Here is a 21,797-nt window from a genome sequence, read left to right as displayed (position 1 = left end):
GATGGGATTCTGTTTGCTTTGTGCTTTTAAGGAATGAGCTTTAGGAACGGATAAGAGAAGTGAAAGTGAGAATTAGTTGGTTTTTAGAGTTACATCCAGGATAGGGTTTCTTCTGCAATACCCAATTAAAATAAGAAATGTTTTTTTCCTCCCTTGCTTCCTTCCTTTTGTTCCTTTATCACATTCTTCCTTTCAAAGTGGCAGTTGTAACTACAGGGGTGTATCTGCAGTCAATAGAGAAACTTCCACCTAAATGAAGTTCTGGATCCATAGGGAATGCAGGAAATGTCACATTAAAGTTTGGTGCTAGTTTTATTACATTGTCATTTTGTTTCAGATATTATTTTAGACACTTTGCTTGAAGATTATAAAATCATTAAATCTTTTAAACTGTGATATCTAGGAGCAGAATAAAAGGAAATTATTCTATCTCAGCAGAATAATGTGAATACGTGGATTGCTATTTAATTTAAAAAGTGTGTCAAAGTTATACTGCAACATATGAGGTTATACTTTTTGTGTTCAGGATAAGCAAAGTATGAACACTGTGGATGTGTTTTGACTTTATGGGGCAATAATAAACCTTTATCTAGGTGTATATTGATACCTTCCTCCATTAGTCATATCTAAGTTTTCTCTTTAATTTCTTCTTCCATTGTCTTCACCACTGCATTTAAATGTGGAGCTGCACTGTGGTGTTCCAGTTGGGTTTTAATTAGCTTTATTATCTATTGTGTAGGACTTAATCAATTCTATTGGATGTTATCTGCAGGTGCCTACAGTAAGGGCATATTACATTGATTTTTCATTTCTCACATCAAACGTGCTGCACGCATCCCCTGGTTGCTGTGTTTGCTATTGACAGCAGGGCTATTCACAGGCTCCCAGTCAAAATGTAACAGGGATCGGGACAATTACCAACTCCACAGTATGGATTTATTAGACAGCAAATAAGAAAACAGTAACTTGTGGCAGCTGGCTGTCCAAGAGGGAGGGCTCAGGACAATGTCTGGGTAACCAGGAGAGTGAAGAGCTTGGGAAAATCATTCCACTTCAGTGGGAGAGTTCTCCAGCCGAAGGTGAAGGTCCTCCAAGGAGCTGTCGTGGTGAGTGCAGCAAGATGCTGCCTCCTTCCTCGGATGGGTGTTCTTATGCAAGAAAATACTGCATTTTTCCAAACTGCAGGTCAGCGTTTTATCCTTCAGGCTGGAAATTTTATAAAACCTGCAAAAGCAGTCAAATCTCACAGGTGGGGGACTTTGGAGATAGTTCAATGTGCTGGTTTTGGCTGGGGTAGCAATTTTCCTTAATTGTGAGGAAAGGTAAAAGAGAGAAACCAGAAAAGGCAACAAGAACGTGTTCACAATCCTAACATCAAATGAAACTCTGTCCTCATTCACTGCATTGTGTCCTCTGGGGCACTGTGCCACTGAATCTACATTTTCACTTCAGGGCTTGCTGATCCAGCTGCAGATCTCCATCTGAGCAGAGCCTTTTTGGGGAGATGAGGCTTTGCCTGCAGTTTGGAAGTGGGCAGACTTGAAAACTACTCTTAAATTTGATAAAACAAGACTTAAATCTATTTTAAATTGTGCCTCCTAGCTGCCCTTCCTCTAGAGAGCAGTATTCTATGAGAAATGGGTATTTTTTCCTCTTGTTGTAGTTCTTTTACCAAGGTTTCCAAGGTAATCTTAGAAACCTTAGATTCCCTCCACAGCTTTTTTCTGATGCTGTGATCTACACAGGGAGTTAGGTATTATCAGTTCTGATATTTTTCTTTTTCCCTGGAGGTTAATAAAAACCTTCAGCCCAATTTGGTACCTATTTTTTTTCTGTTGGTGAACACAAAGTGGATTGATTGGATTGACACAACTGTTTGGGGGTGTAGCTGTGTTTTGATTGAAGAAAATCAAGCTGTAATCAAGCAGGCTGACAGGAGATGCCAAAGAAATGCTGCAAACACTTGTATTTTCATCAGATTTTCTTTCTAGGCCTGACTCTGTCCTTTCAAACCATGAATAACTTCTTTTCTCTTGCCTAAATTCATATCAATTTGTGGAGAGGTTCGGAATTGTTCAAAAGCCAGCATTTCCATAAAATTACCGGGTTAAATCGACTAAAATGTGGAAGAAAAAAATTTGTGTAATATGTAAAGACTTGCTTGGCTTGATTAGGCATCCAGCAAGGGTTTTTCTTCTTTGTGACACTTTGGATGCCAGTGAATTTCCCTCGAAGGTAGTCAGCCTTGCCTGTGATTCGATGAAAGTGATTTTCTTTTGTCCCCAAACCCACAGCCAGGTACAGCCCTGGACTGAATTGCTGGCATCTCTAAGTGGGTTTTACCTTGCATCTTTTAGAGATGCACTATTTCTGCCCAGTGTCTTCCTAGGAATGCTGGAAAAGAAATCTGTTTCTTGCTCCATTCCATTAGAAAGATCGATGTTGGAGAGATTTCCCTGGTTTAGAGAAGCCACTGCTCTGTGCTTGCTTGAGCAGTGTTAAGTATTGGGTTGCACCACCATAATGCATTCCTCTTGCTGATAACAAAGCAGAGCAATTCATTGCTTAAATGGAATTTGAATAACACTGTGGAAATCGATAGCAGCTTCTTATCCATATAAAGATAATTGATCTTTTTGAAGCCCTTTAAATACAATGAGCATTTGATTGTGTTTCCTTCCATTGCTCAGCTTAACACGGTAGCAGTAAAATTAAGTGTTGCTTGTAAAATGACTGGAACATTCAGTGGCTTTTACTCCTACAACACTTCTCGGGTGTGTTTTAGCAGATTAGCTGTAAATGAAGATAAGAGCTGCTGCTTTGAAATGGGCAATACAGCAAGAATGTTTCTTTGTATACAGAAATCAGTCACTTCTGTGGCCTCTGGTCACCCATCAATGTGCACTTCACACTCCAGCATTATTGTTTTTCTTACTTTCTAATGTTGGTCAGATGCCTCTGTTGGTCTCTCTGTGCCTTTCTGGTCTGAAGTTTGAAGTTTGGAACTGGAGATGCAGAGTGTCTTTTCTGTTTCAGGCGTGTGTGTACACCTGCGTCCTGCACTGGCCCAGAAAAGTGCAGTTCCCTGCAGAGGCGTGCGAGAAGCACCAAGCAGAAGGGACCTGGGAGCCTGGTGAGAGGAGAGAGGACAGATTTTCAGACTATTTTCCCTATTGAAAGGAATGAGATAGATTTTTCTTTACAAACACACTGTGGTTCTGCTGCTAGGTGAAAGCCAAATACTGAGAGGTCAAAGAAACAATGGGAGGAATTCCACAGATTGATGCAAGGAGTGAGAGGGATTTGTCTTTACAAACAAACTGTGGGTCTGCTGATAGGTAAAGTTAGGTACTGAGAGACGAAAGAAGCGATGGGAAGAACCAATTATTCCATAGGAAAAGAAAAAGGGGGGGTATACATTAGAATGGGGTCTGTATTAGGGGATTTGGGAAGTACCTCAGCCAATGGGGAAAGAGAGAGGGAAATGCAGCCGGGAAACTGGGATAAAAAGGAGGCTGCGCCCTCTTAACAGCTGGAGAAACCTCAGGGGAAATGCCCCACGGGCTCTCCCTTTATTCGAATAAAGTAACGGGACTCCTCTGTCTCCTTTTTGGACATAAACCTCTGGTGTTTGTGGATTAATTTTCCTGGCACTGTGATGATGTTGTAAAGAAACTGCTTCAGCCGGTGTGTGATGGGTGCCAGCCCTTCCCACTCCCAGCATTACTCCTGCTGGGGTATAATGAAGTGCAGAAGGATCTGCCTTGCAACATTGCAAAGGGGAAGCTTTTCTTATATTTCCTCTTTATTTTAGTTCTCAAGGTGCTCTACAAATTTTTAACTGTCAAGGCCCTTAGAGAAAAATCCTTCTTCTTTTGTTAGAAGGTCTGAATATTAATTTATTTTTGTGTATAATGAACATCAAAGTTTGGGATTGTGTGTTAGAGCAGAGGGTAAAGAGCTTTGACATTTTCAGTGGATCACTTCCCACAAACAGCTGCAAATGTGACTCCACTAGAAATTTCCCCAAAAGTGTGATTTATTTGATTTTTTTTTGTGATCAGTTAACTATCACCTCAAGCTATTTTGTTTGCTTTTGCTCCTCATTTATCTCAACCAATCAGCTGGTCATTGAATTTACCATGATCAGAAGTAGAACCCTAGCATCCCGCACTTCCCCTACTCCGTATTTTGCATCACTTTTTAAGTTTGAAAAGTTATACAGTCTTTAGACTATTGGTTGAATATGTTGTTGAAAATTTTAAATATTCATTACAATCTGAAATGGAAGGGGAAAGCAAGTCTTTTCTGTGCCATTTACACGGAAACTTTTATCCAAATATTCGCTATTTTTGTCTAGTACTAATAAATTTTGCATTACCTTTCATCCCACTGCAGGTGACAAAATTTATCACATACACTCTGTTGGAGCCTATGGCTGATGAAGAGGTTTTGCCACCGAGCTGATGACAGCTGATCACTGCAACTTGCATGTGTTCTCTCAGGTAAATCATGCAGTTTCCAGCTGGCCTGTGAAAATCCTGCCCTACTCCATTTCAGCACAGGCATTTTGAACCAGCATAGCAGCAAATAATTTATGCATAGGAGGTAGAAGTTCAGAACTTCTTGCAAATTATAATTGCTTAAAAGTGCAGAAAGTGCTATTGAACAAGTAAATATGTAAAAAAAGAAGAAGCTGAACTTAGTCACTCACTGATGGAGATGCAGTGGGTGAGACTGGACGTGTTTGGGGTAGGTGCACACATCTCTTTGAGCAGCTCTGTACCCTCACATTCACTCCTCGTGCACAAACAGGATCAAAAGCCCCGTCCTGTTCCCCTCTCTGACTGATCAGGCTGGAATTCCATTTGTTAGAATAGGAATATTATTACAGCATCCCGCAGCCATAGGGAGGAGAAGAGAGATCCAGCAGGCAGGAATTGTGCAGCAAGATTGATTTATTTAATTATTTTACAAACTCTTTTATAGAAGTTTTTCTTCATAGCCTAATTGGATAAAGGATCAGCCATCCCTTGGGGTGATTGGCTAAAATCCTAAAACATCCATTGTCAAAATATTTTTCTACTGTACCATAAACAAAGCTCTGCAAGGACACAGGTGTTCATAGCTTATAGAACTCTGCTCTGTCTTCTGTGAGAGAGAAAAATATCTCACGGGACTGGAAAGAAGCAAGAGAAATTCTTGCTAGCAGCAATATTGTATCCACAGAATATTATGCACACGCATATGTGCGTGCAACATGCACCTCCTCAGGGGCTGGTCCCTGCATCCCTGGCACTGCAGCTGCTGGCACCCGGGGGTCTGAGCCCCCAGGGCCCACAGCCCCACTCCAGCCACACGTACAGAGCCAAGCGGTCATGAGGGAACAGTCCCCGAGCTAAACCAGAGCTCCTGGCTGCCGAGTTCAGGGGAAGGATGCTGAGCTGATGCCTGTGGCCTCACAGAGCCAGCACAGGGGCTGGTTGTAGTTCCCTCTGTAAAGGCAAGGAAAATTGAACAATATATCTCAAGACGATAAAAAAGCCCCAAACACCAGAGTGTTTTGTTGGAAGTGAGGGAATTTCCCCAGCTGTGTGCTGTTACATGGAGCAGTTTCACTTCGGGTACTCAAACATGAGTTTGGCACTGGAATTCGACAAGAGACCTCACTGCAACCACACCACGAGTGTGTTTGAGCCTGCTCAGTGGGGCAGGGTGTTTGTGGCACTGTGCTTTGCCAGTGGGGATTATTTGCTCTTTAACCACCCGCTCTTACTGCAGCTCCTTTTTTAGCTCGGGTTGCAAATCCAGCGCGACCCACGCGGAGCAGTTTGCTGGATGGTGATGAGGATGATGATGAGCTCTCCTATAAACGGGAAAAAGCAGTGGTTCTGAGGCTTTTGTAGTGTTTATCAGTAGGAAAACAGAAGTGGCAATTGCTTTTAATTGCCCAATAATTTTATTATTCAAAAGATAGAATTTACAAGAAACAGCTGCAGTTATAACTGAACCAGCTCTTTAACGTGTTCCTGGATTTTTTCCTGTATTATATTATCAAATGGTGATAAGGTGCTGGCTTCAGTCAAATTTTGAAGTACAGTGAGAGCTGGATTTTTCGAGCCCTGAGATGATTACTCCGCTACTCTCACTGAAAGACACCTTTGTGAATGTTGTGGTTCTGAATTGTCTGCAGAAATCCCATTCCTTATATTAAATCAACTTTCATTCTTTGTTCTCCCAGTACACAAGAATTTTAAGATTCATAACCTATTTCTGTTTGGTTTTTCTCCCTTTGTAGTTCTCCCACCCGTCTCTATGTTGTTATTCAGTGTGTAAGGAAATGCAGCCCCACAATGAACAGGCACTCTGAATTAATTAGCTACTTTCTGTAAATACAAATAAATGACAGCAAGATCAAAATGAAAAAGCAAGAAGGGGATGACTAGCTACTGTCACACCTGTGGTGTTACTGTTCCTAATTTTAAAATAGATTTTAAAATGTACTGTATTTCCTGCTCAGCCAAATTTTGTCCCTTGTCACTGTCACTGCTGCTCCTGTGGTCAAGCCCCACAGGCCAGAGCTGTCCCTGAGGGTCACACTGAACTCAAGGCTTTTGTGCGGTTTCCTTTAAGCACCAGATGATGTTTGAAGGCTTTGAAGAGCTATTTCTTATTTGCTGCAGACTAAAACAAGAGTTTCCTGTCCTTGCTGCCACGTGTTTCAAGGATTATTGGTGATAGTCCTGATTTGTCTTGGTGAAAATCTAATTGGGTGCAATCTTAATTCAGAGCTGGCAGTAGAGTATGGAAAGCTGCAGTGTGGGCTCTTGCAGACCAGACATATACTAGATCTGCAGCTCGAATATAAAAGATGGGAAAATGGATATTTCAATTTTCTTATTGTCTGATAGTTATGTGTTTATTTTAAACAAGTGGTCATAGTTTACAGAGCTTAAATTCCTGTGTGCTGGTATTTTTCTGGAACGTGAGGAAGGTGACAGTTGGCATCCTGTGATGTTCTCACACTGACTCACCTACGCTCCACATTAATATTGAATAGGACTCCAGAGAGATATGACTGTGCTGGTTTGTCTGGACAGGCAGTTAAAAACCACTGTTGTAATTAAATTTCTGTTTTCATTTCAATGGTGGAATTAAACAAATATTTTCCTTTGGAGGAAAGTAACAATTTGATGTTAATTACTTCTATCTGTTTCTCAGCATTGTCAAATAACCTATTGTAAAAACTACTTAATATTTCCAGGGGAATGCCATATATTGCATAACTTACTTCCTTTGCTGGTTATTTTGTTTGATGGTTAAATGGTAATTGGAATGAAAGGAATAAAGAAGCACTTGTGGGTTGGGAACCACTCAGGGGATTGAGAATTTAAAGCAGAACAATGATTTAACATTTCTTTCTTTTGTTAGGCTTTTTCTTTTCATATGTGAATTACATGCGAGTGAGAGAGATTATAGGGAGAAAAATAAAGGGAGAACGAAGAAAACTCATTTAGATCAAACTCACTGTGCCTAATAAGCAGACAGAAAAATCTGCAAACTGTCTAATCTTCACAGTTTGTCCTTAGCCTTCCTAGATGTTGTAGAATTCACAAAATCTTTCTGAGAAGGAAAATTAGCCTATTAAAAATGAGAAAACACAGACACAAAGCTTCACCAGAAATTCCAAGAGGTATGTGGCTTCTAGTTACTGTGCAAGGGAAAATCATTGGGAAAAGCAGGAAAAGAAAGAGCACCCTCAGTAGAGATGTCCTGAAATGAGAAATGTGCTTGGATTTCCACATTGCTGAACTTTGCTACGGGCAAAGGAAGGTTAAAGGACAAGTCAGCTCTCAAGCATCCATCCAAAATCCACAAGGTATTTGCATGTGAAAAATGTCTGTAAATATCTGCTTATTTCCAAATACCCAGTATCAGGAGAGCTTGTGGGCTGTGTTAAAGGCAGCAGAGCTGATTTAGGTATTGTGTGTACGTCCTGAAGTACAGGACAGGCAGGAAAACACAGAGCAAACTGTATTTAGGAATGGGGCAGCCTGCCTGGAAGACACCAGTGAGGGTCAGGATTGTTCCATCTCAAGGTCCTGAGAACCTGGAGAAAGTTTCTGAGCCAGGAGTTGCAGAATTATAAATGAAGCATTTTTGTGGAGGCACAGTCAGCTGTGCATGTCTTTGAAGGGAAGATGGATTGTCCAGGACATGTTAAGCTATCCCATTTTCCAGCAGGAGCTATGAATCAACCAGTGTCACTTTTTGGGGTGCAAAGTGAGATTTTTCCCTACCTTTCTGTCACAATTTGAGGCTGTCCTCCCCTGGGTACATGGTGTGTGAAACCACACCAGCTATGTTGAAGAGATGAACTAGGGATTTCCTAATTTATCATAAGCCCCAAATCATTGACCATCTTTTTCACATATGACAAAAGCATTTCCAGAGAGTGGTTAATTATTTCATGTAAAAACCTAAGAGATACAGGTGAAATTCATAGAAAGATATTGTATCAAAGAAGTAAAATGTAGATATTGCACTCTATAGCTGAAGTGTGTTCTATCTTTATTTTGGTGTTCTGAAAAAGTATAGCCCTCAATTTATTGTTCTGTTTGTTGTTTTTGTTTTTGTTACTTTTCTATTAACTGAATTCTGTCAAATTGACAAATGGCTGGAATTTTGCTGGGCCAATTTTGCATCTTTTTAACAAACGAAAGATGTGACTGGTTTTCCTTGTCCACCTTTATTCTTAGCAGGGATTTGGGCAGTAACTTATTTTATCTTGTTTCTGAATTCCTTTTAAATGTGACTGGAGACAGGGACACTTTTGGGGCAGTTGGTTTCTCAGACTGCTTTAAGCACTGAGCTATTGCCAGAGCTGGGGTTTTTTTGTTGTCCTTTTTCTTTCTTTTTCAAACTTCTCACTGTTCCCAGGAATGTAAACTTGTACTTTTTTTCAAGGGCAACATGGCAAGAAGACCACAAATACAAGCTTAGCAAAGGAAGCTCTTCAGTGCAGAGAATATGTCAGCTTATGATGGAATGTGCTTTGAAAAATTCATAAAACTATTCCTGCTGCTTTTGTTAACATTGTTACAGCAGACCTTGGGTGTTTTTGCCCTACTCCTCTTGCATGCTCTGGCATGTGAGGAGCAGGCAGTGCTCTTTATTTTATAAAACTCTCCTTTATTAAAAGAACAGGTAGAGTGTTTTGGCTTTTGTTTGATTAAAAACAAACAGGGAGAAGCATCCCTAAATACCCTGTTTTACTTTATTGTGGAGAACTACAAGAGCTCTGGGCTGCACCACTCCCCAGTCTTGTAGCACCAGCTTAGTTTTGTACAGATTTGTCTTGAGGGAGTATTTATATAAAATATACCCCTGGATGAAGGTAGCCATCTCTGCTGATCCTCAGGGGCACTCCCACAAATCTGGCAGAATCTTGCTGGCACCAACTTCTGTCCCTGCAGGTGATGAGAGAACTCTCCAAGTGTGTATCTGGGTTCCTGCTGCTGTTCAAGGTTTTGAGATGTGATGGAAGTCACAGAACTTGGAGCCCACAGTGTGATATGCAAACATCTGTGGCTGGTGTGCTGGGATTCCATTTTTCTTCTTCTTAGGTATGGAAAGTTGCTTTTAGCTTAAATGGTACCAATTATTTACTCAAACCCTCCCCAGTTTCTGAATGCCCATGTGCATCACAGAGTGACATTTTTGCTTCAGTGAGGTGGAAGGAATCATACCTCAAACTGGGGCATTACTGGCCTGCATAAGAATCTCCTTTATTCTGAGCATTTTTATGTGAGAACTAAGAAAAAATAAATACTTCTGAGCATTTCTCCTCTTTTGTTAAAATTAGATGTTCAAATACTTTTGAGGATTTCAGTCAAATAAACCATTATTATTGTATTTCCCTTCCAGGTTCACATTTTAATTAGATATAAGCAATATTCTCATATATAATCATACCTTATTTTAGTAAGAGCATATTCAAGAGAATATTTACTCTTTTTTATCACTGCTTCTATCACTTTAAAGTCTGTAAGTCCATCAGGTATTTGGAATATCTAACTTGGTTTTCTGTCTTTTAGTGTCCTAGTGGCATAACTACATAGCCAGCAGATGTTCATTTGCACCTTAAGGTGAAGAAGGATACAGAGGCAGAGGGGTAAGAGCCAGGAGCACAACCCAGTGCTTGATTCCCCTTGCTCATGCAGAGAACTCCTGTAGCTTTCATTGCCTGCTTGTACTTTTGAGTCTCACAGTTGTCCTTTCATCAGCAAAAGAGTTTTTTCCTTCAAAGCTTTGCCCTGCTCTGTGTGTTTTTTACAAATTATTATATAGACTGCTGAACCTCTTACAAATAAATACTGAGGGCTAAAAATATATGTGGACAATTAAAGAATTAAGAGTGTGGTTTACGGATTCTTTCTCCTGGTATGTCTGAAAGCTTTTTTGAACCACAGCCAGGTTTGGAACAGCTCAGTCACCCATTATAAGTAACGAGTAAGAAATCTGAAAATAGAAAAACTCTGAATAGATTGTAGTAGGTCAGACTGGCTGTGCCTGGAACCATTGTACACAACAGTGGGGCCACATCTTCTTCATCCCAGAGCACCCAGACTTGGGCACAGCTTCTCTGGGAAGGAGAGGAGGAAAAGATTTACTAAAGATGGCTTGTGAAGTTCTGTGTCCCTGGAAATTAATAGCTGTTTTTTTATCCCCTGATATTTTTCACAATAATTGTGATTGGTGTTTGGAACAGTAATTTTTCGCTCCAAAAGTTTGGGACATTACATATAGACATACATACATACATATATATATATATATATATATATATATGGTAATATAACAAAATCATATATTTATACTCTCTCAGCAATAAGGGACTATGTGACATCTACAAGAGCAAGTCTTTGCACTGGAAGGAGAAAGCTGAAGAACAAGAGTGTCTCTTCAAATCTAATAGTTTTGCCAGGCATGACCTGGAAACTGAATCTTGGCCTCATAGCTGAAGTGGCTTTGAGATAAAAAGTCTTTCAATCTTCCCTTAAGAAAATTGGCCCACCAAAATCTCCCTGTCAAAGTCCTTCCCCTCCCCTCCAGGAGTGAGATAAATGTTTTAAGTTAAGGGCCTCAAATGATTTTTGCAAAGTCTCATAAATGTTCCATATGTCACTTTCTCTAAAATTATAATCTATTATCTCACTCAAGTGGAATAATAATGCATTGAAAAAAACCAAATTTATCCCAGGTGCCCCAGCAGGTTGATTGTTCATTATGTGTTAATTGTTAATGGCAATTTTCCATGGAGCATCTGCCAGTTCTAGTGAGCAGAGCTTCCAGAAATGATATATTAATTTTAAGTGTAGAAACTAACAGTAGATAAAAAGTGTTGGGTTTTTTTTAAAAATCTTTCTTTGTGTACATAAACTGGCTGGGCATAGTAATTGTTTTAAGCAAGAGTACAAAATAGTTTATAGAACAGCATAAAAATAGTATTTTAGTGAAGGTCTAAGTGGAATGTTTTTATTTCTGAAGTATGAAACCTTCACTATGTTAAGGGTAAGATAGTGACAAATATCAGCTGAGGTACTGTGGGAGTATTTTCCATATGTGTGTACTACAATAGTGATATTGGTTTAGGAATAAAATAAAGTTCAATTGGTGGTGAGGATGATATAATTCTGCATTTCAGTTTTTGTTTTAAGGTAAAGGAACTGGTGAAAAAGGTTAAAGATATAAATTTAAATTGCCTTCGGTTTTTTGAGCTGTGCTCTTCAGCACCATCCACGCTGTGGATTTAAACAAACTTGGCTAAGGTGACTGCAGGTGTGCCTTTATATTGTCCCATGAATTCAAATTGTCAGTCACAGTATATTTTATAAATACATAAAGGGATAATAGTAACATAATTGCTTTGAGAATATAAAAATGACTGAGGTTTACTACATTTCTGAATCCTTCAGGGATCTGTCTTTGGACTATGTCTAAATTCGGATTGTTCATGTTCTTTATGCTCTCACAACTGTGTCTTTGGCTGTGTGTTAATTCTGTCTCATTTAAGGTGATTTGGGTGTGCAGAGCAGGAGGAAGCAGTGGCCCAGTTTGGCCTGATCTGTAAAGTTCCATGGCCAAAATCACAGCAGGTCAAGGTATGAGCTTTGTGAGTGTCCCTGCATGGCCTCTGCTTCCCTGGCAGGAAAGTCCATGCTGGAGGGGTAGTTTGTATCTGGAGGTTGTTTCCATATTGAAAAATCTACTCCAAGAATGTGCTAGCAAATCTGTATCTTATTTTCATTCTCTGACAAAAAAGATGCTACACCTCTATTGAGCAAGGACATTATAGCAGGTGGGTTTACAATGCATATAAAATGATTTTTCAGTTATGTCCAACCCATTACCCAGGTAAGGAACGAAAGGAGCAGTGGGTTCAGGACTGGAATTCCAGTGTTCTGCTAAATGCTTTCCAAACACATGGGAGCAAATGTTATTTGCCTGATTGTCTTCAGTCTAACCAGACAAAGCAAAGAGCAGATGGGAAATGTGGATCTGTGGGGACAGGGAGCAACATGGTGACCACTTGTACTGAAGGGAACATCCAGCGAGTGGCTGCTGGCAACAGCAGAGGCTCAGCTGCTGATTTATTTGTCCCCTACCTTTGAAATCTGAGCCATTGAGCAGACACAGGTGAGGGCCCCAGAAGAGAACAGGTTTTATGAAGAGTGAACAGAGTTTATATCTGATGGGGGTCTGAAAAGCTGGCAATAGGCAGTGATGGGCAGTAGTGTTTCTGTCTCAGTTCTTTTGCAGAATAAATTATGACTGGAGGAAAACAAAACAATTGAACAATTAAAATACATGTAAAAATATAAAATTAGGGGTTCCTTTTTATGTGTAATCTACTGTGTGTGTGTGTGTAAAGGTGCCTAAAATAAAATTTAACGAAGTTTTTTATAAGTAACTTGAAGAGACTCCTGATGGAAAGATTACAATGGTGTTACTTGACAAATATTCTAATTCACTTCCTGATGGTGTCATTGAAGCATGTTGTATTTTCCAGTACTACATTTCTTACACATTTTTCATGTTCATTATCAACTTCTGCTGTGCACCTTGTTTATATTGTAGAATTTATAAGCAAGCTTTGCTGTTTAAATGACCCAAATGATCTGGAAACTGATTATATAAAACATATTAAAGATGATGGAAAGAAAAAGCAGAATATATTATTCCCTCTTAGTGAAACTCTGCATGTTCTTTATAATGATAAAAGTCTTTTTGAGCTGAATGTGATTCAGCCTGTGATAAATACGTCAGTATTTCCATCACACATGGCCAATTTCCCTTGAAAGTCAGGAAAGCAGTGGAGTTTTCTCTCACAAATACTTTTGCCTTGTGAAATCTTTTATTTATTCTTTTTTTCCACAAGAATGCAGCCCAAACTGGTGAATTAGAGACATATAAAAGAGCATTCAGTGGACAGGTGTTAACAGCTCAGTTTCATACTGTCTGAACAGAAGAAAAAGAAAATATCTTCATTACAGGAAAACAAATACCTCAAGGTTTTCAAATACTTAGTCTGCTGAAACTCAGCATGAAATTTTGGGAAGGCATCCATGACAGAGAGATCTCTTTTTCCTATTTGCAATATCATTAAATGCATATGATTTCATCCAGCCAGGTTGTTCCTGGGTTCTGAGTGTTTGTAGTTGATGCAATAATCATTGGGTTTGGCTTTTCACAGTCTGGTTGAAAGGAATTTCATGGATATCCAGAGCTGGTATTTATGCAAAAAACCTTCTTGATTCTGTTTCCAGTTCAGGAAGTTTTGTTGTGATTCTCAGGAACCAGACAGAGAAACAGAATAACCAAAGAGAATCTGCTGTAGGAATTCAGAAATTATCAAGATGAGCTGTTTGGGACAGATCACAGAGCTGTCATCTCTCAGATAAGGAAATTACATTTTAATTCAGATTTCCAAGGGCGGCTGAGAGGATTTCAAGGCTAAAACTTGATTGTTGGGAGTACCTGATGCAAACAGGCCTCTGAATTCCTGCTTTTGTAAGATTTTATAGGAAAAATGCTAAAGATCTTGCAGTCTGTACCTCCCCTTGGCTGTTCAGCTGGAAGTGTTAGGATTGATAGGAGGGGCTGTGAGTGAGGGCGATGTGTGTGCCTGTGGCAGTGATGGGAAGTCGAGGGAATTGTTTCTCTCTGCAATAGTGCAATCACTTGTTTTGCAAGGGAAATTCTTAAAAGCAACATCACTTTTATTGGTTAATTAAACTGCTTGCTTGCTATAAAATTGCAGGATCTAATAGCACATACTTGCTGTCAAATCCTAGTTCTGATTTTAATACCTCACAGGACTCGAGATCCTTAGGAAGAGTCCTCCATCTAATGTGAAGCTAATGGTGTCTGAAGGTTTGATGGTTTTCTATTATTCTATTATTTATTTATTTCTCTAGATAATGAGCAAGTTAAAAACATTTTGGTTTTAGCCCAATTAATTTGGGATTTAAAAAAACTTTTGCTTTCAATATTGTCTTTCTGACTACTCATGAAGTAATCTTATTTTCCAGACAATATTATGGACAATAGTGTTTGAGTCTGGTTGAGCACTCGCTTGACTTGCTTAGAAAAACTTGATTCCTTTCGAGGACATGGTCTAAAATAGGAATAAAATGCTGAAGTCTTGTTGAAACCACTGGATTTCTCTTCCATGAGGGTTTGCAAGGACCCTACAATGACTTTAGAAGCAATAGCGGTTTTTAAATCCATGTAGCAATACAGTATCTAGATACAGCTGCTGATGATTTTGTGTGTGTCAAAAATGATTTCTGTTTCACCTTTTTTTTTTTTTTTGATGTTTACCTTGTGTTTTGTAAAGTACATGATTATCCTTGGCTTGTTTTCAAATCTGCTCAATGACTCTTGCACAGCAGTCAGACATTTCCCTACTCTGATTTTTGGTCAGTGTTTGCAGCTTGCTCTTTGATATTCTTTACTATCTGTACCCTTTTAATGTGACAGTGATAATAGATTCTGAGCAGGAATAAGTGGTGGAAATCCATTTGCAAGATTTATAGCACAATGGGAGATGATCTCTGCTAATCATGAAGGACCACACTCCAAATAATTTTGTTCACCGGGGGTCACTATTTATTTTCAGTCTTGGAGTGGTTGGAGCTATTTATCATTTTTAACATGTTTCTATCATAGTACTGCTCTCCTGCTGTTGAGCTGACAGACCAAATTGAGGACCCCCCAGATTTTCTGCATTTAAAGTAAATTCAACAGGAAGGCAGCAGAAAGGTTTCTGTAGCTGTCTATGAAAAGTTGTCTGCAAATAAACCATACCCTTACAAAAAATAATCTCTAAAATTAAAGAGACTTGAGCCTTTAAGCCCATGAAAAATACTTAAAAGAAGAGTTACAGAATTTATGGAATACATCCTTGATGTACTTGAAATCACTCTTTGACATTCTTTACCTAAAAATATCCAGCTCTCCAGCTCTCAGAAGGAGTTTGTTATATAGTGTAAATCACTGCGTTTTTACTCATCACTGCATCATTCTGCACTAACTGCTCAGAGTATTCTGAGGCCATTTTTTATCCCCGCTTGTGGGAATTAAATGAAGTTCCAGACACAAAAAGTTGACCCTGATATGGGTGTATCTTGTCCAAGCTGCAAATACAATTATCCTTTCTGCATCAAGAAGGAAATTCACCAGAGTGCCCTGTGCAGATGGCAAGGCAGCATCTCTTCACAAAATTCAATGAAATTTATTTGTCCCAAATTCCATTTATTTGTTCAACCCATCTCTATGTGAGAGAAGAACATCCCCATATAAAGTTCTGTGTATATTGACACATCACACAACCTTGAATTTCAACAACAATACGATTTCAGAATCACTGATCTGGGTGCTAAAGTATTGAGAATAGGCAATGCAACACTTACCCACTTGAAGTTTCAAAAAGAAGTTTCCCTTTTCGTAATTACTAAATGAGTAATCTCAAATTTACACATTGTTGCTAATTGCAGCAGTGTTTTCTTTCCCTGCACTGCATTTCTCCCCACATGAATAAACCTCCCAAACCATCAATTTGCAGGGAGTTACTTGGTGCTTGGCATTTTCTGGTAAACCTCCTATGTTTAATCAAAAGTGTTTCATGATTAGCTCACCATAATTCCATGAGCACTTTTTTTATATTCAATTTCACTGGATGCCAATTTAATAATTGAGTTTTTTTTTACTTCTGGTTTTATTATTTCTACCAAAAATAATAGGTAATGCTACCTTTTCATTTTTAACACTGCCATTTTGTTGCTGAGATAATGTTGATTTTCAGGATCTGCTGGGTTAGTTTAACACTGAGGAAATGAGTGATGCATTAACTCACACCACATTCAGTGTACCTGAGACGTGGAACAGAACCAGCAAACAAAAGCCCATTTTACCAAATTTCAACCCCCTATCACTCTTGAACTCTGATATTCTGCCTGAAATGTTGATAGGTGCTAAATATTTTAAAAAGGGAATAAAAAAAAGTAAAACCCCTCCCTCCCTGTTCAGCAGAGATTTGTGTTTTCATAATCAAGTAATATATTCAAGCATGGTAAGCTAAACAGAACACTCATCTGCTGGCTTAAAAGTCTCTATACAATAGGGATTCTTGCTGTATCTCTCTGAAGTCATCATCCCCTACGCTTTCTTTCCACCATCTAACTCAGGAAGCCTGGAGATTCTCTTTTCCCAACTGTTCACACACTCTGTTATGGTTTTTTATTCATTTTTCCATTTCCTTTCCTGCATAGCACATTGGTTCTGTGTCATTTCTGAGCCATTTCTATGGTGTGCTATCCATTCTTTTCATGGAGTCTCAGTTGCTCTCTTGGAAATCAGATCCTTTTTAGAATGTTATGCTTAGCTGCAAAGTTTTAATAGGTATTTCTGGATTCTTGCGTTCATACAGAAGCTGAAGCCACATCCACGGGGTGTTTTGTGATTGGGAGGCAGAGATAGAAAACAGGCTGCTGGACAGTAATCAAACACTTCCCTTTCTGTCCTGGCTGTTCAAACCAGGAGCAAAAAGCAACACATTGCATTGTCTACTGAGCAAACTGCACAATAGTCCCAGCCTGTGAAGTGAAGCCTCACAATGGGTTTCTCTTAAAAGAGAGCCCCTATACCTGAGTTACAGAATATATTTGCTGCCATCAGATAGGGATTCATAGCTCCTGCCAACAATACAGGTTATTTAAAAGAAAAAATAAAAAAAGATACCTTAGAATGAAAATATCCAGAAGTCACAATGATGTCGCAACTCGAAAGCGAGAGAGAGCTCATCTATTCCATACACCTTTGAATAAAATTCAGTGCAGATGATAACATGTTCAGCTTGTTTCTGGGCATAGGGGAAGAACTGCAATAGAATTCCAATAATCATTGAAACTCTCTCCTATAAGGCAGCGTGCTGGACAAATAGAAGTCTAGTTTATACATCAGAAATACAAACTTTAAATATAATCTATGCTTGCAAGGTACCTGATGTGGTGAGTGTAGCAAGTAGGTCAGGTGGGGAGTAGAGAGGAATAAGAGCTGAAGCTTTAGTCCTTTGAATAATTAGCTGTTGCTCTGGTTAACTGGAACATCATAGGTGATAAGCTGTAAAATGAGGTTTCTATATTAACACTCAGGGCTCCTTATGAAGCAGAGCCTGTGAATCCTCAGAAAAACTTCATTATTGCTTCTGCACTGTGGGGTTTTTTCTGAGTTTTGATTGATGACTTTTTTTTCATAGGCAAAGGTCATGGCAGGATTCTCATTTAATACTGACAATAGAAGAGAAATCATAAATAAATCAGTGGACTAAAGATCCTCAGATGCTTCAAGAGGTGCTAAAAGTGTTTTGAGTGGTCTTTGCTGCATCCTGTATTTTTAAAATTCTTCCAACCTTTGTTTCTCTTACCTCTTTGGTATCAGTGTATGAGCTCTCTAGTACAAGTGTTTATGTATTTTGTACTTTTTTGGAGCATTTTCAGTCCCCTAATAGTGTAAGCCACGAATATAATATTTTAAATTTTCTCTCAGATATTTTTATATAGGATTATATTTCACATTTAGATACATTACATGTGTTAACACCCATACATTTATGTAATTGACCTTTTATGGAGTGGTATCATCTTCTGGAGTGACAGAATTTCAGCGTGGATGTAGACTCTGGCTCTTGAAATATCCATCAGCTCTTCAGATCCTCCAAAAACATAACTTGCAATTTTTCCATGTTACCAGCACAAATAGGCAGTGCTGTCAGTTTAAGCTGTGCTGTCAGAGAACACCTTTGTTTGCTGAAGCAAAACTAATAATAATTCTTAGATTTTTTTTTCATTTTATCACAGGAGAAGATAGATTATGTGGCAGTGGAGATCAGCTTTAGTTTGCACAATAGTGCTTAAATGTGGATCCACAAAGTCATTCCCAGCCTTTTGCATGTTCTTCTTCTTCTGCATTCAAATGTCTTGACCAGAACATGTGAAATTGCTGCCTTTCTGATCCAGTTGGGTGGGAGGGAATGGTGATAGTCTTTGCTGTTTAAGATGGGTGCTTCACATGTTCACAGGAGGAGAAAAAATTTCCAATCATTCTGCACCACTGGAGTCTGGCATGAGCTGTTGAGAAAAAGGAGGATAAATGCCATCAGAAAAAGGCAGATGTGAGGGTGCTTTCCATTGTAGGAGCTCACTAAAACAGGTGGCTAAAAGACTCAAAATGGCAACCAAAAGTGGCACAATTTAGAATTTACCTTGTTTTAAATACCTGTTATGAATAATTTTGCACAACTGACAAATACTGGTTTCCAAACCCTTTACATATCGAATTTAATCATAATAGTCTGAAGGTATGTAATTGTTTGTTTTCTTATAATTATGGAGTTTTTTCCATTGCTTGGGCTTTATATGTTGTGATTATATGGTAAGTACTGTCATGAAATTATTTTGGATTTGTTGCTGCCATAAAGAGAAAAAAGAATAAATTCAGTTCCATGGCAGCCCAACTTTTCCCATCTTCCATGCTTCTTGAGGAGAAGGCTCAGAGAATGTGGGCGAGTGGTTTGGGCCAAAAACCACCAAACAAGCTACATTTGATATTGCTGCTTCTTTCTGGTTTTCACTGTCCTACTGACTGGAGGGATTGTTATTTCTTCTGTGTCAAAGTCTTCTACCACGTGCGGTTGCTAAGAAACAAGGCTGTTGTAAGTGATCCAAAGAAAAGAACAAATCCCTATGAAATTCACTATCAAAAATGAGAGCCTATCTGCATGGTATTGGTTTTTTTTTTTTTTTAATGAAATGCCCCAGTCAGAAATGTAACTTACATTTTATGTGTTCTCCATACAACAGTAGGTGAAGTCTATAATGTTGAGTGTTTGGAAGATCCCAGCTGAATCCATTTGAATGAACCCTCCAGGTGAAAAACCCCTGGCACTCCTTAAAGAGCTTAAATCTGTCTGCTGGGGAAACAAAGCCCTGTGTGGAAGTTAGAGAGCCCTGGAACGCTGGGAATAACTGAGGCTTCTTGGCTGAAGCAAAATAAAATAGTCCAAAATGGCCTGAACCCTGAGAAAATTTGGAGAAGGTGATATTTGAAAAAAACAAAAAATATTTTGGTTCAAGTTGAATGATTTGAATTTTTTTTCTTTCCAGATTAAAAGAAGAACTTTATGTCACACCAAAGTAATACAAAAGGAAAGCAGCACACGATGAAAAGATAGGAAATATGGTTTTCCAGGTAAATCTCCTTGACAGATTTGTCATTAATTAGCCAAGAAAAAAAATGGTTTAGTGTGAAATTAATTTCTAATTAAATAAGTACTACCCCGAAGCATCCTTGAATAAGAGAGAGGGCCTAGTCCTTAGAAATCTTCCAAATGCTCACTTCTAAATCCTCAGATTGTAGCTTAGCATGTGGATGGCAGTTAAGCTTTTTGGAGCCAAAAATGATGTCAGTGATTTCTGCAGAGAGCTGATGACAGAATTCCATAGTATTTTCTAAGCCATAGATGATAAATTACACTATTCATATATTAATGGAATTTTGTAGCATTTCTATAAAGTATCTTTGAAAGCTTTTTTACTTTAATTTCTGTTTGACTTTGAGTGAGCCTGAACGGTGTGTAGTGAAAAGGAAAAGAGTATGTACAGATGAAACTAATTAAATACTGACTGTCACTCTTCATTTTGAAGCCCTGATTTTAGCTTGCTGTCTCAACTTTGATTATTAAAATACGTATGGTAGTTCTCACCCCGAGCTGCCTGGGAGTGTTACTAATTAGGTGTCAGGATGTCAGTGATTAATGTAAAATCATGAATAAATTGCAAATAAAAGCCACGCATGTGTATAGAGCCATTTAACTATTTAGAACGCTCTGCAGCACGGAGTACACCAGTGATAACCACTCCTGACCTTTGGGTTGGAGTCATTTGCCTGGAATTCCCCTGATTGATTAACTAAGTGATAATTGTCAAGTCAGAGTCACAGCTGGATATCTCATTTGGCACAACAAAAGGCATTTCCAGCTGTCATTATTCAACAGATTTGATCTACTTTGTAGTCCTGTGACTATTTGTCATTCATCATTTATATAATGGAGGAAAATATGATTAAGGCTGTAGTCCCAAATACTGATTAAGGCATAATCATGATGAACACAAACACATAAATAATAGAGATTGGTCTTGGGAAACTATGCATTCTTGCTTAAATGTGCCTAGCTACTTTTTTTGGTGTCTTTTTTCAGAGAAAGGAGGCTACAGGCTTCAAATTAAATGTGGTGAGAGATGGACAGAACACAACTGTAATCATTCCTGGTACACCAGAAGCAGAAGGAGTAAGTCAGGAAAGAAATTGACACCAGTCCTGAGGTAGATGCATCCCTGGGCTTTCTCCATGTCCTGCAGAGTCCTTGATCTGCATCCAGGTGCAGTGGCAGTGACTGAGGCCTGGACAAATTGATGATGAATGACTGCAAGTGATAGAATCCAGGCAGAGATGCACATTCCTGTGCTGCTTAGGTAGTACTGGTGTCTCCTTGTCTGCTCTGTAACTTTAGGGAGCACAGATCTCGTGTCATAATTGTTTTGAGAGCTTTTCCCTGAACTGGTGTCTGTTGTTTCCACTTTGTCTCGTCTATTCTTTATCAGAGCTGTCACGATTTTTTTTTCAGCTTGTGAGTCATGTTTTGGGTATTTTAAGAAAAGGGGAGATTTTGCTCAGAGACCAACCTAAAGCATTTTGATGCTTCTGTTTCTTTGAATGAGGGATTAAATGAAACTAGCTAAAAGCAAAACCACCCCTATTCCCCAAACTCAGGGAATAAAATGCAATGCTTCCAAATATGCACTCTCTCCATACCCCAGCTGCTTAGCGAAATTGTCTTTTTTTGTGTGTTTCAGTTTCTCTGTTTCTACCCAAATATCGATTTCCCTGAGCAGATGCAGGGCTCTCAGGATCTGTGCCTTATGGCTGCTCTGCCATGCAGGCTGCCTGTGCACTACAGGCCCTGGGAACCCAGCCCAGAAGTTCCAGGCTTCCAGCTCTGCAGCAGGGAAGCCCCAAGAGTCCTGGATTGAACCCACAGCTTCCAGGTTTGCAATGCCAGCAGAGCGATGGATGGAGCAAGGGCTCCCCAGGCTCCTGGGCTCCTGGTCCTAGAGCAGGTCCTTGAGGAACCAGGGCCACATCAAGACTGATCTGATGATGTGAGCAAGGGAAAA

General features: G+C 39.2%; 1 long non-coding RNA gene across 1 annotated transcript; it reads left to right on the top strand.

Annotated features, from left to right (window-relative positions):
* The first annotated feature begins 4,411 nt into the window (after positions 1-4,411).
* LOC121665330 lies at positions 4,412-21,363 on the top strand. Its single transcript, XR_006016338.1, has 5 exons — positions 4,412-4,505; positions 9,477-9,626; positions 10,098-10,174; positions 19,728-19,812; positions 20,822-21,363. It is a non-coding gene; the product is annotated as an uncharacterized LOC121665330 (long non-coding RNA).
* Positions 21,364-21,797: the final 434 nt, after the last annotated feature.

This window comes from Corvus kubaryi, unplaced genomic scaffold (assembly GCF_017639235.1).
Source record: "Corvus kubaryi isolate FWS band 111438036 unplaced genomic scaffold, C.kubaryi_AGA036_p1.0 37322, whole genome shotgun sequence".
Classification (NCBI taxonomy): Eukaryota; Metazoa; Chordata; class Aves; order Passeriformes; family Corvidae; genus Corvus; species Corvus kubaryi.
This window is presented reverse-complemented; position numbering and strand designations above follow the sequence as displayed.